The 13,190-nt window shown below is 47.4% G+C and overlaps 1 protein-coding gene across 5 annotated transcripts in view; it reads right to left on the reverse strand.

Annotated features, from left to right (window-relative positions):
• Positions 1-13,190, reverse strand: part of DAPK2 (death associated protein kinase 2) — a 63,425-nt gene that overhangs the window by 47,127 nt on the left and 3,108 nt on the right. Inside the window, exons 1-2 of one of the 5 annotated variants that reach the window (XM_083586752.1) lie at positions 11,615-11,939; positions 923-1,099 (exon numbers count right to left, since the gene is read on the reverse strand). The gene's annotated coding sequence lies outside the window, so the exon portion shown is untranslated. Of the gene's footprint in view, positions 1-922; positions 1,100-10,313; positions 10,402-11,614; positions 11,967-13,190 lie in introns of those variants that run through there. The other 4 variants (XM_083586750.1, XM_083586749.1, XM_083586751.1 and 1 more) reach the window with 4 other exon arrangements.

Here is a 13,190-nt window from a genome sequence, read left to right on the forward strand (position 1 = left end):
GTATTCAAAAAAAAAGGTAAAGGACCCCTGACAGTTAAGTCCAGTCACAGACGACTCCGGGGTTGCAGCGCTCATCTCGCTTTACAGGCCCAGGGAGCCAGCGTTTGTCCACAGACAGTTTTTCCGGGTCATGTGGCCAGCATGACTAAGCCACTTCTGGTGCAATGGAACACCGAAACCAGAGCAGCGCACAGAAATGCCGTTTACCTTCCTGCCGGAGCGGTACCTATTTATCTACTTGCACTTTGACATTATTTTGCTTTTGAACTGCTAGGTTGGCAGGGGCTGGGACCGAGCAATGGGAGCTCACTCCATCGTGGGGATTCGAACCGCTGACCTTCTGATTGGCAAGCCCAAGGGGCTCAGTGGTTTAGACCACAGTGCCACCCGTGTTCCAGGTATACATACATTCAAAGAATATTTAATCTAGAGAATCATCACACCTTCAGCAACATAATTACTGCATCTACCAAAACACATCTGGCTTTCTGGTGCCTTTCACCCAGCAATTTTAGGGCCTTTCACAGCTGTGTTGTGTTCATCAAACTGGAAGGCAAGCAGAAGACCCAGGGAGTAAAATTTAAGTCACTTCCCCTTTTGCCCACGGGTGCCTAAAAATGTTATGTTCAGTCGTTATTCCTGCACCGCTTTTACGAGTCTTGCAAAGAAGCACTGGGCTTGCAGGGTGCCATGAGTGTGCCCCTCAAAGCAGGGCAGCATTGCCCAGCCAAGCTCCCCACTGTTGGCCAGGCAAGTGGCACACTGCAGCCCCACTTAGCTCGAGTGGCCGGGGGTCGCTCTGACAGTGCACCCCATGGTGCAATGTGCCCCATATGTGCACCAGCAAGGAACGCTTTGCCAATGCCCCCCACAGCAGCCATTTTTTAACTGACGCCCACAGCACTCTCTGAAACACACTCACTGGTCCAAAAATTATGAATTATGGGGTGCTGGGAACTGTGTCCACAGATGTGGGTGGCCAAGTTGGGTAGGAAGAGAAAAGATCCATCATGGAGCTGATAGAATCTCCTAAGAAGGCTTGGGAAGGCTGCCCATCTGCGCGTTCTTCAGTAAACTCTTCAGCACTGTCACATAAATCCTTTAGTAATCATGCAAACATTGAGGAGATTACTGCAAGTCAAGGCACAATGAAATTAATTAAGGCTTCACATACTATGAGGTCACTCCAGGTAAGCAAAGAGGTGCCAAGCAAGTACTTGATTGCAAGTGAGGAACTCTATCTGCTGCACCACCATGTTAAACTTCTAGCCCCAGTTAAGTCCAGCAAAAGATATTGCTTCGTATAGGAACACAAGGAAGCTGCTTTATACCATGCAGGGTCATTGGTCCATCAAGTCCAGCATGATCTGTTTTGAGGGTGCTTCCAAACTGAAGGGATCAGCCCTCATGCATACATGTTTTCTGAAGCGTCTACGCATTGTTGGCATTGAAATGCCATCCCATTTCCCCATTCAACACCACTGCTTTTAATATGGATTGGAGATTCCAGGGACTTTTTATACAAACTGAGCCTAAGCAGCGGTTGAAAAGTAATGCCACTCCAAAAGCAACAATAACCCTTACAACACATTTGTTGAAAAAGACAAGCTTCTCGTTCCCTAGTCGGATTTACACCAAAAAAACTCTCTCCTTCAGCAAGTCAGAACGAACGGAATGAATTAAGTACTTAACCCGAGGTACCACTGTATCTTCTCTTGTTTCTTGGACCTGCTTTGATCATTAATTTTTAGCTTGTTGTTTCTTTTTTAAAAATTGGCTTTATTGAGGTTGTTATTTTGTATTTTATACTTTGTATTTTGGCTCATTGGCCAGCTGGCTGTAATCAACACAGGACTGATAACAAAAGTGAGCAAAAAAAACCTATCAAGGAAAAAAATACATTTTGCCTAACAAGGAGACTCTGCTGTGGCTTAGTTTCATCTTGAGATCTCTCACTGCACTGTTATATTTATTTATAAAACCATTTTCACACCACCATATCATAAAATATAAAGATGGTATAATATGTCAAAACATAAAACACAATTTTAAATATAAAGATACAGATAATCGCTAAGGTGATTGGCCAGTCAAAATAAATAAATAAATAAACAGCTGCAAGAGTCCTGTCCACATAAGAAGGTCTTCAAGAGACACTTGGAAGGTCAAAGGGAGGCTTGTGCCTGTGACAAGTTTCTGCTGGAGGGCAGTTCCACACAGCATAGGACCGGCAACACTAAGCGCCCAACTTCTAGCTGAACCCGGGCAGACATCTGAGGCATGGGGAACAACAAAGCTCCCCTGGATGATCTCGGATGATCAGGCTTGGATACAGTGGTACCTCGGGTTAGGTACTTAATTTGTTCCGGAGATCCGTTCTTAACCTGAAACTGTTCTTAACCTGAAGCACCACTTTAGCTAATGGGGCCTCCTGCTGCTGCCGCGCCGCCGGAACACGATTTCTGTTCTTATCCTGAAGCAAAGTTCTTAACCCAAGGTACTATTTCTGGGTTAGCGGAGTCTGTAACCTGAAGCGTATGTAACCTGAAGCATATGTAACCCGAGGTACCACTGTATAAGGGTGGTCCTTAGGGCATCCTGGACCAAGTTGTTCAGGGCTCTGCATATCAGCACAAGAGCCTTGAACCAGGCACTGCCTACCGCCAGCTGGAGCTTCTGGATCAGGTCCAGGGTGGTCCTACACAGACCACATTGCAGTCATCCAGTCTCAAGGTTACCACTGCATGAACTACATTTGCTAAGCCATCCTGATCCAGATACGGCTATAGCTGGCATACTTGGAGACATGTATCAAGGTCGATTCCACTGAAGTTCACATAACACCACTTTATGGCAGAGTGTCCTTTATTGCCAAAGCATTTTCAAGTGGCCCTAGTTTTCAAGCATTCCACTCCCAGATTCCTGTATGCAGGCTACCTATGTGCTTTTGCAGCCACACCTCTTTCTAAAGAAAATTTGCTGTGCTCAGCATCAATCTCACAACAGGTACGCTTGGGCCAGGGCCAGGTATGCTTGGGTCAGTTAACTTGGGTCAGGGCCATCAGCTGCTGCCACCTATTAAACGCCTCAGAATGTTAGCTTACACATGTTCCCAGCCCTCAAGATTACATATCAAAACCTGGAAATTTGATTTGCCTGTCTATTATTTTTTCAAGTTTATATCCCACTCTTTGACTAAAACAAAGAGCAGCTTACCAGCAGAAAACAAACAACATTACAACAGCATATGCAGCATTAAAACTACAGATCTGAAACACTTATTGGTGGCAGTGCCAAAATTGTGGAATACCCTTGCTGAGAAGATTCATAATTAAAAATGTCAGCAAAACAAAATATTAAACTCCTGTATGTATCAAAATGTCTTCACTTTGTCTGAAAAGAAAGAGGAGCCAAGCAGATCTCCATGGAGAGCACGTTCCAAGGTCTTGGAACCACCACCAAGAAAACTGGGCTCTCATGCTGAAACCTGCCTAGCTATGAATGATAGCACAAGAGAGGAACATTTGCAAGGCAGGCATGAAAGGCTGGGAAGCCGGTGTTTGTTCTGCCTCCGTCTCTCCCCTGCTCCTTATCCATGGTCCCATGCTGGCTCTCCAATAATAATAATAATAATAATAATAATATTAATAATAATAATTTATTATTTATACCCCGCCCATCTGGCTGAGTTTCCCCAGCCACTCTGGGCGGCTTCCAATCAAGTGTTAAAAACAACACAGCATTACATATTAAAAACTTCCCTAAACAGGGCTGCCTTCAGATGTCTGTTAAAAAGAAGATAGCTGCTTATTTATTTCACATCTGAAGGGAGGGCGTTCCATAGGGCGGGCACCACTACCGAGAAGGCCCTGTGCCTGGTTCCCTGTAACCTCACTTCTTGCAATGAGGGAACCGCCAGAAGGCCCTCGGTGCTGGATCTCAGCGTCTGGGCTGAACGGTGGGGGTGGAGACGCTCCTTCAGGTATACAGGACCGAGGCCGTGTTCCCCTCCAGAGAAAGCTTTCCAAAACTTTGATGGAAGAATATGTCGGGACAGGCCAGCTACCACCAAAAGCCCTTCCACTGTGCACAGAGCTGTAGTGCAGGGGGAATGCAGGAGCCAGTGTGGTGTAGTGGTTAAGAGCAGTGGACTCGTAATCTGGGGAACCGGGTTCGTGTCTCCGCTCCTCCACATGCAGCTGCTGGGTGACCTTGGGCTAGTCACACTTCTCTGAAGTTTCTCAGCCTCACTCACCTCACAGAGTGTTTGTTGGGGGGGGGGGGGGAAGAAAGGAGATTGTTAGCCGCTTTGAGACTCCTTAGGGTAGTGATAAAGCGGGATATCAAATCCAAACTCTTCTTCTTCTTCTTCTTCTTCTGGTGAAAAACGAGGCTTTTGAGCATCGATTGTAGCAGATCAGCATAAAGGAGACCAGAGAATCTAGTGGGGCTGCATTTTAGATTCTCCAGGGGCAGAGGGCACCGTTATGGAGAACTCATACATTTCAAAACTTACCACAAATACTTGCCACCCATAATGGAAAGAAAAAGGTAAACTCTGGGTCAAGCAAGGCTGGGTTGGACATGACGCTTACCCAAAGATATGCATCACATCAAAGACTGGGAATTCCTCAGACAGACAATTTACTTAATGCGCCGTGTCAAGGATTCTTGTGGCTTTGGTGTGGAATGTGAGGTCACCCAGGGGCAGCCTTTGTCAACATGATGCCCTACAGATGTTTTGGACTTACGGCTTCCAATCACTTGGTCCAACAAAAACATCTGGAGGGCACCAGGTTAGGGACGTATTCTCCGAGGTTACTCTTCAGAGTCAAGGTCAGGCAGGCAGGAAGCTTTTGTTCAGTGGCTCAGGTAAGCCATCTTTGTTAAGGGCAACCTAGTCCTCCTCTCCTTTGACTCTTCTCTGCAACTAATTCTCAGCCAGGGAGACCAACTATTTGCTGGGGTTGCCACTATAAGCGATACCCAGGCCTTCAGAGGCCACAGGCTCTGGTGGGGATTAAAAGCATGCGTTCCTGGGGTAGAGGGAGAGGGACAGCCCAAACAAAAGAAAGCTCAGGAATGTCTCCCACACTCTCAGAGTGGGCCTCCCTAAATCATTCCAGTCTCCTCAGCTGCAGCCAACTTGTCATTGTACCATGGAAGCCTTTGGACATGGTACAATGGCAAAGTGAAGTGGCATAAGCCATCTTTCTCTCTGCCAGGAATCCACCAGGAATTAATGCTGTGTGAGGAGAGCTAAGGACCCCCATTGGAGAATTTTCAGCAACCCCAGCAAACTATGGTTTCCAGGATTCTCTAAGGGAAGCCATGACAATTAAACTGGTATAAAAATGATGTAAGTTTGTGGTGTAGTCCCTATGGCAATTAATTATGATAATAGGCAATTAAGCTTAGAATAATGTCAGGAGGTAGCTAATCGGTCTCTCCCTGTAGCACAGATTACCCCACTGTTGTAAAAATGACACATTTCCAGACACCTGGAATTATGCTTGACCTCCTTCTCCTTGTTCATAAACTGCAGCACTGAAAATAGTTTAAATAATAAATGCCTTTTCAAAAAAAGGGCACAGGGGGCCGTGAGCTGTTGTGTCCTTTTTAAGTTGTCCTACAGCTGGAGGGCAGTGTGAGAAGGACACAACAGGGCAAGGCGCAAAGGGAAGACAAGGATGGGAAGATGGTGATTAACAGAGTGAAGGAAATTTCTACCATTCCCTTGTCATGGTCAGATCATTACTGGTGGGGGTTTAGATTCTCTGGAACGGAGAACCTCTCCAGGGGTGGGGGACCGATTAAGATGGTCTGCCCCAGAAGTTTCCTATTGTCCCAGAAGTATCCTATTGCCTTGGCAGGTGATTCTGTCAAAGCCCTGGTGGATCTCTGGAATGGCGGTTGACATGATCACTCCTCAACATCCCCTCTCGTGAAGTGGAGATGAGAGAGGTTGTCTGGAGTTTTGGGATTTGGTGTCACCAGGAAGCTGTCTTAGGAATGGATTGGATGAGGCTGAACAAATTGAAAGTTAATCCAGACAAGACAGAGGTACTTTTGGTCATTTGGAAAGCAGAACAATGACGAAGAATTCAGTCTGTGCTGGGTGGGGTAACTCTCCCTGTGAAGGCACAGGTTTGCAGTTTGGGGCATGCTACCAGACTCCACCCTAAACAGGGATGTCCAGGTCTCTAAGTGGCCAGGAGTACATTTGCACAGTCAAAGCTAGTACATCTGCACGGTGAAAGTGAGTGGCTCCCTCCTTTCTATCCTTGCGCAGGCAGGTGAAGTCTTTCTTGTTCTAACAGGCTTTTGGGAACTGACTGCTCTTAATGAAAGGGCAGGTGCTGTGCTCTTTTTATTGTAATTATTTGTATGTTTTAAACAGGACTTTAAATATATGTGTGTAGTTTTTATTCTATCAATGTTTTTTAATTATTGCTTTTTCTATTATTGTTTAGTGGTTCTTTTCTATAAACTGCCTTGAGTCCTGTCAGGGGAAAAGGTGGGGTATAAATAAATGTATAACAATAGTAATAATGAGATGGCAGGGGGAAGAAATGGGTAACAGAGAAAGACAGACATAAAAGACAGGGGGAAAGAGAGAGCAGTTGGTCGGAGAGAAAGATGGGCAGAAAGAACGCAGCAGGCTTCAGCATCCCTAGCTGTGCACAGAATCTTGCTCTTTCACAGCCACAAGTGACCCCCTGGCCCCTCACTCCTCTTATTCTGAAAGTCAGGTTCAAAACACTTACAATGGATTTCTCTGTTTGCTGAAAAGTATTGTTTGATCCACCCACATTCCTCTTGAACAATAATGAGAAAGGAGAGCAATGAAAAATGGACAATATGCAGGAGTAACAGTCGCTCAGCAGATTGGCAAAATGACAGTGTAATTAACTTACATCATGCCTACTTGAACCAGTCTCTAACATAGCATTATTCTTTAATTTCATTCATTTTGATTTGCTGCACACTTATCATTCTACTGTGACCAAGCTGGTAATTTTATTGATGTCAACTAAATCACACACAGAGAGAGATATATATATATAATGATGGTCGATGATGATGCTTGTGCTGCAAGTGGGTCCAAATAATCCCATGTTTCTGTATGTCTGAAAATTCATAGTCTGTTACATCGACAAACACAAAAATGCAGGTCCCTGCCCACAAGAAGCTTACAATCCAGACACCACTGAATGGTTCAGCAAACTGTCACAAAATGAATGACAGAAATAAATAAATTCCTTCCTTTTCATCATAAGACACAGGTCTTATTAAATATAATTACAGATGTTCATAAACCATCATTAAGCCAACCAGACCTAAGCAGTATTTTCTCATTACCTCACTAACACACACACGAACATACATACATGCATACATATGGATATAACAAGCTCAGTCTGGTGCCTTTCAGCCATTTTGAACCACAACTCCCATCAGGGGTGATATTAGTAGTTATAGTAGTTATTTTAATTTCTTGCCCATCCTTCACTCTCATTACATTAATTAAAGCACATTGATAAAAGCAGTTAAAAATAACATACAGCAATACCTAGAGGGCACCAGGCTGGGGCAGAATGGTTTATTTCTTTACTTTCCTACTGTTTACTTAAAAAGAGAAGCAGCACCATTCTGTGACTGTACTCCTCCTTGGAAATTCGCAATCAGTGGGACTCCTAGGCTCATGTTACAAGCACTCCAAACGCAAGGAATTATCTTCAGTCAGTAACAAGAGCCAGAGCAACTGTGGCTTAGTGGCAGAGCGCCTGCTCTGCATGCAGAAAACCCCCTTTTTCCATCTCTGACATCTTCAGGTAGGGCTGGGAATGCCGCCGGCATGAAACCTCACGACAGCTGCTGCCAGTCAGTGTAGGCAATGCTGAGCGAGATGAACCAACAGTCCAACTCAGTATGAGGCAACTGAGTTCCTATGGAGAACACTCAAGCTTTGGCCTGAGAGATAGGAAAAGATTCCCTTCAAACATTCAGGTAAAGAATCTCTAACAACACCCCCATCCCCGTTTACTTTGAAACACCACCAAAAGAAAGAGCAGGTGTTCTTTGCTGTGCATCCCATTATTGGGTAATCTTTTTTGCAAGCTAAGAATAAATTGATCTGCTTTATGCTGGCTCAAACCTTTAGCCCACCTAGCCTAGGCCCAGGCCCAGCTGCTGTGACAGGCAGTGGTTCCCCAGGGGCTTTCTGAGGAGGAGGAGGAGGAGGAGGAGGAGGAGGAGGAGGAAGAGGAGGAGGAGGAGAAGAAGAAGAAGAAGAAGAAGAGGAGGAGGAGGAGGAGGAGGAGAAGAAGAGGAGGAGGAGGAGTCGGAGGAGGAGGAGTTTGGACTTGATATTCCGCTTTATCACTACCTGAAGGAGTCTCAAAGCGGCCAACATTCTCCTTTCCCTTCTCCCCCACAACAAACACTCTGTGAGGTGAGTGGGGCTGAGAGACTTCAAAGAAGTGTGACTAGCCCAAGGTCACCCAGCAGCTGCAGGTGGAGGAGCGGAGACTCGAACCCGGTTCCCCAGATTACGAGACTACCGTTCTTAACCACTACACCACACTGGCTCTGAGCCCTGAGGTGCCAGGATTGAGCCTGGGATACCAGCACTCCAAGCCTGTGCTCTGCTAGTAGGGAACTCCAGGAAGGAATCACAGTTGCTGGTGCCGCCAATCAACTGGAAAGTGCTCCTAAAATGGAAAGTGCTCACTTTTCTTCTAGAATCAGGGTTAGTGAGGTTAAGTTTTCAGAAGTAAATTTATCTCTGGTGTACAATTTTATAAGCATGTACATGAAATCAGGATTCCTGTTCTTATTGTTGCTCCTTTTCCCCACAAGGGACAAAGAAAATGTAATCAGAACTTTGTGTAAACAAGGGTGCTCTTTACTCTGACAAGGGCAAGAGTATTTCCTGCTTCCTGTTCCAGCATTCTTCAACCCGGTGTCCTCCAGATGTTCTGGACTACAGCTCCCATCAGACCCAGTCAGCACAGCTGTAGATGCCAGGGCTGACAGAAGCAAAGGCTGAGCTTTTGGGGGGGAAAGTTGTTTTGGGGGGACAGGGCTGGAGGGGGGTTGGGCAAAGCTGTTGAGCTTTGCTGGCACAGTTGTGCTTCTGTTAGGGTTGCCCTATGTCTGGATTTTCCTGGATATTTTTGTGATTTCCGCCTGGACACCGCGGCTGAGCACGGAATTCTGGATATGTCTGAGAAATTCCATACGTATGGCAACCCTAACAGATGTACAACTGTGCCAGCTGAGACTGATGGGAGTGGAAGTCCCAAACATCTGGAGAGCAGGAGCTTGGTGAAGGCTGCCCTATTCCAACCCACAGACTTCCAAGAAGATGGCAACAGGAACAGATGGGTGGATCCCAGGCCCACCTCAGGATAAGATCCAATTCACACAACCGTGGTGTCTGCTAGCTTAAGTTAGCCATATTGATTTATATGTTGTCAGGGGTGGAGTGGGGGGGTCGGTCATTATCTTGGCAACCATCCCCTGGGCCCTCTGATCTCTCACTCCACCCGCAAAAATAAGACACCCATCCATGTGACACTGACAAAAAAAAAAAAAAAAACACCACTCATACTCTGCAAAAAAGGAAAGTTTACCTTTCACCCCCTTTCTCCTTTTTCTCCCCTCCATCTCCCCACTTCTCTTACCCCACCTCACACCCCACATTGCCTACAACAAAAATGTCCTAAGTTGACTGTAATTGGCCTGTAACAGGAGACCAACTCCTGGGGGCTGAGTTGTTTTGCCCTCCAATATATTTTGGGGTGGAGCCAGGGCCCCCCAGTGTTGAGGGGGTGGAGGAGGCTGAGCACAGGGCCCAGCATAGTGTGGTTCCAGTGACTGCTCCTTTTTTTCCTGGAGGCGAAGGAGGCATTGAAGCCGGGCAGCCACCGCATTCGGCTCTGCCCCAGGGCTTCTTCTGACAGTCATGATGTTAGGTGTGTGACGTGGCCCCCCTAATCACCCTTGCAAGCTGGTGCCTCTGACCTCTACGATCTATGATTTGAAATTAGAGATGCTGAATGTACTCTTTTTACTGACGGAAAATCTTTTAATAAAATCTCATTTTAAAAAAATCAGTGGCGTTTGCCATTCGTATATTATCTATTTAAAGAAGATCAGGTCATGGGTAAATCCCACAATTGATGGTGAAGTGGACGACTCGTCATGCAGTGCAAACAACACCAGCTCCTCATGCAAGAAACTATGTCTCATGCGCACATCAAGGCTACAGTCCTAAGCACATGTGCCTGAGGGTAAGCACAACTTACTTTTGAGTCAACCTATACGGGACTGTACTGCAGATTTCTTTCCACTAATCTGCTAATCTCCAGTGCATTTTCAGGCAGCCTGGTGCATCTGAGAGTAAGGTTGCCAAAAAACTGAATTTTAACAAGTCTATTACATTTCTGCCTCATATTTGCTTATCAACAACAAGGGAACGGAGCATTCTCGCTAACAAACCTCTGTTAAAGCCAGTGCCCTAAAACTCAAGCATCCAATATCTGGATATAAATACCCAGTTGATCACTAACTGAAGATGCAGTAATTATCAAGGTCCCTGAGAAAACAAAAATCCCAATGCATAGAAAAATATCTGATATATGCATTTACCTTGGAACCCAAAGGAGAGTTAGGCAGTGCTCAGAAATGCCTTCCTGGGCTAAGGATGGCTAGGGAGCTGGATGCACTGAAAAGGATTTGACGCGAAGAAAGAGCAGAAGGCGAAGATGCCCATTACTCTCAGTGGATGGGGGGGAAGTTAGGAGGCATCTATTAAAGCACCCATATTGATGGCTAAAGTATAGCCAGAAGTGCAGGCTAAGGACCCCTCCCCCCCCTTTTTAAGAAAACCCTCCCCACTGAAACCCTCCCCACTTTACAAGTCCTTTTGCAGTCATAATTAGAGTTATGAAGGCATTAAAAGGGGCAGACACACCCACACCCACACCAAGTATTGATGAGTGAAACGGAAATCCACATTAGAGATCAGCTAATTAACTAGTGGACATGGGATCACCGTTAGAAAACGGGAATTGCACAATCAATGCCATAGCTGGATCCGATCAAATAAGGCCCGCCAAGTTCATCCTTTTTCCTCCCTCAGTGTCCCACAAGCAGATGCCCTGGGATGCCCCCCTGGAGGTCTCCATTGCTCCTCCTCAACAACTGATGCGAAGGTGTGCTACCTCTGATACGGGATGCTCCACACAATATCCATGTGTAACCTTCTCCTCCAGGATACGGCCAAATCCCTTTTTAAAGCTGCCCAACTCTACAGCTCTGGCGACAGCGATTTCCATAGTTCAACTGGACCCCGCATGAAGGAGGTTTGCCGTTTTTCTGCCCTCATCTCCCACCCTTTGGAGAGGCCGAAGAAAAGCTTCTCCCCAGCCATTTTCTCTGCTCCGGGCATTGTTCTCGTCCCGGCGCGCGGAGAAGAGGCTGGGAGCGCGGCGCCCGAAGGGGCTGGCGAGGAAGGGAAGCCGCCTGGGCTCGAGGGGGGCTGATCCTGCCTGGGGCGGAGGAGCAGGGCAAGCAGGCGCGCGGCTGGAGGAAAGGGGCTACTCACCGGGGGCAGCGGCGACGGGGCGCGCAGCTGAACGGACGATCGGGCAGGCGGGCAAGCAAGGGCGCACGCCGAGGCTGCCTCCGGGACAGGAGCTGGTGCGCAGGGCAGGCGGGGAGGAGGCGGATCCGCTGCTGCTGCCGCCGCCGCCGCCGTTCCCGGCTGCTGGTCCTGTGCTGCGGCCCAGTCCGGGGCGCCTCCTGCCGGCTTTTGGCCGAACAATCCCGGGCGACCGCGGCCAGCTTCGCGCTCCCACCGCTCTCCTCGGCAGACAGCAGGCTGCAAGTCTCCGCCCGCTGACCTGGAACAAAGAGGCCCGGTGGACAACGCAATGGGTGGCGATCCCGAGGATGCTCTTGAAATAATATAGAAGTGCGTTTTCCTTCTGGGCATCCTGCAGGCGCCTAAGCTAAGAAACCAGGGAGAGGCTCATCTTTGGAAAGGGTTAAGAAAGTGATCGATCACTGCAGATGGTGACAGCAGCCACGAAATTAAAAGACGCCTGCTCCTTGGGAGAAAGGCAATGGCAAACCTAGACAGCATCTTAAAAAGCAGAGACATCACCTTGCCAACAAAGGTCCGTATAGTTAAAGCTATGGTTTTCCCAGTAGTGATGTATGGAAGTGAGAGCTGGACCATAAAGAAGGCTGATCGCGGAAGAATTGATGCTTCTGAATTATGGTGCTGGAGGAGACTTTTGAGAGTCCCATGGACTGCAAGAAGATCAAACACATCCATTCTGAAGGAAATCAGCCCTGAGTGCTCACTGGAAGGACAGATCGTGAAGCTGAGGCTCCAATACTTTGGCCACCTCATGAGAAGAGAAGACTCCCTGGAAAAGACCCTGGTGTTGGGAAAGATGGAGGGCACAAGGAGAAGGGGACGACAGAGGACGAGATGGTTGGACAGTGTTCTCGAAGCCACAAACATGAGTCTGACCAAACTGCGGAAGGCAGTGGAAGACAGGAATGCCTGGCGTGCTCTGGTCCAGGGAGTCACGGAGAGTCGGACACGACTAAACGACTAAACAACAAACAACAAAGAAAGTGATCAGGGGCGGGTGGGAGGGAGGCTGCGACTCCCCTATGAAGAGAATTTGTAGCGTCTGGGGCTTTTTAGTTTACAGAAAAGGCGAGTAAGAGGCGACGCGATAGAAGTTTGCAAAATTACGCATGCCAAGTGGAAAGTGGATAGAGAAAAGTTCGTGTCTCTCCTAACACTGGGACTCCTGCGCACCCGATGAAGCTGAAGGTTGAAAGATTCAGGACAGAGAAAAGAAAGTCCTTCACACAGCACTTAGTTTTACTCTGGACCTTCCTCCCCCAGGATGAGACCAATTCATGGAGGGGGCGGCTACTGGCCTTGATGGCTCTGGCCGGCCTCCACCGCTGGAGGCAGCAATGCTTTTGAATAGCGGTTGCTGGAAACCACAGGCAGGGCGAGAGCTCTTGTGGTTCCCACAGACTGGGAGAGCAGGATGCCGAACTGGATGGGCCTTCTTTGGCCTGATCCAGAAGATTCCTATTCTGCTCTTATGTTCATCAATTTGTCTAATTCGTTTAGGAAGCCGCCTAAGCTA

Source organism: Podarcis filfolensis (genome assembly GCF_964270895.1).
Source record: "Podarcis filfolensis genome assembly, chromosome: 14".
Classification (NCBI taxonomy): Eukaryota; Metazoa; Chordata; class Lepidosauria; order Squamata; family Lacertidae; genus Podarcis; species Podarcis filfolensis.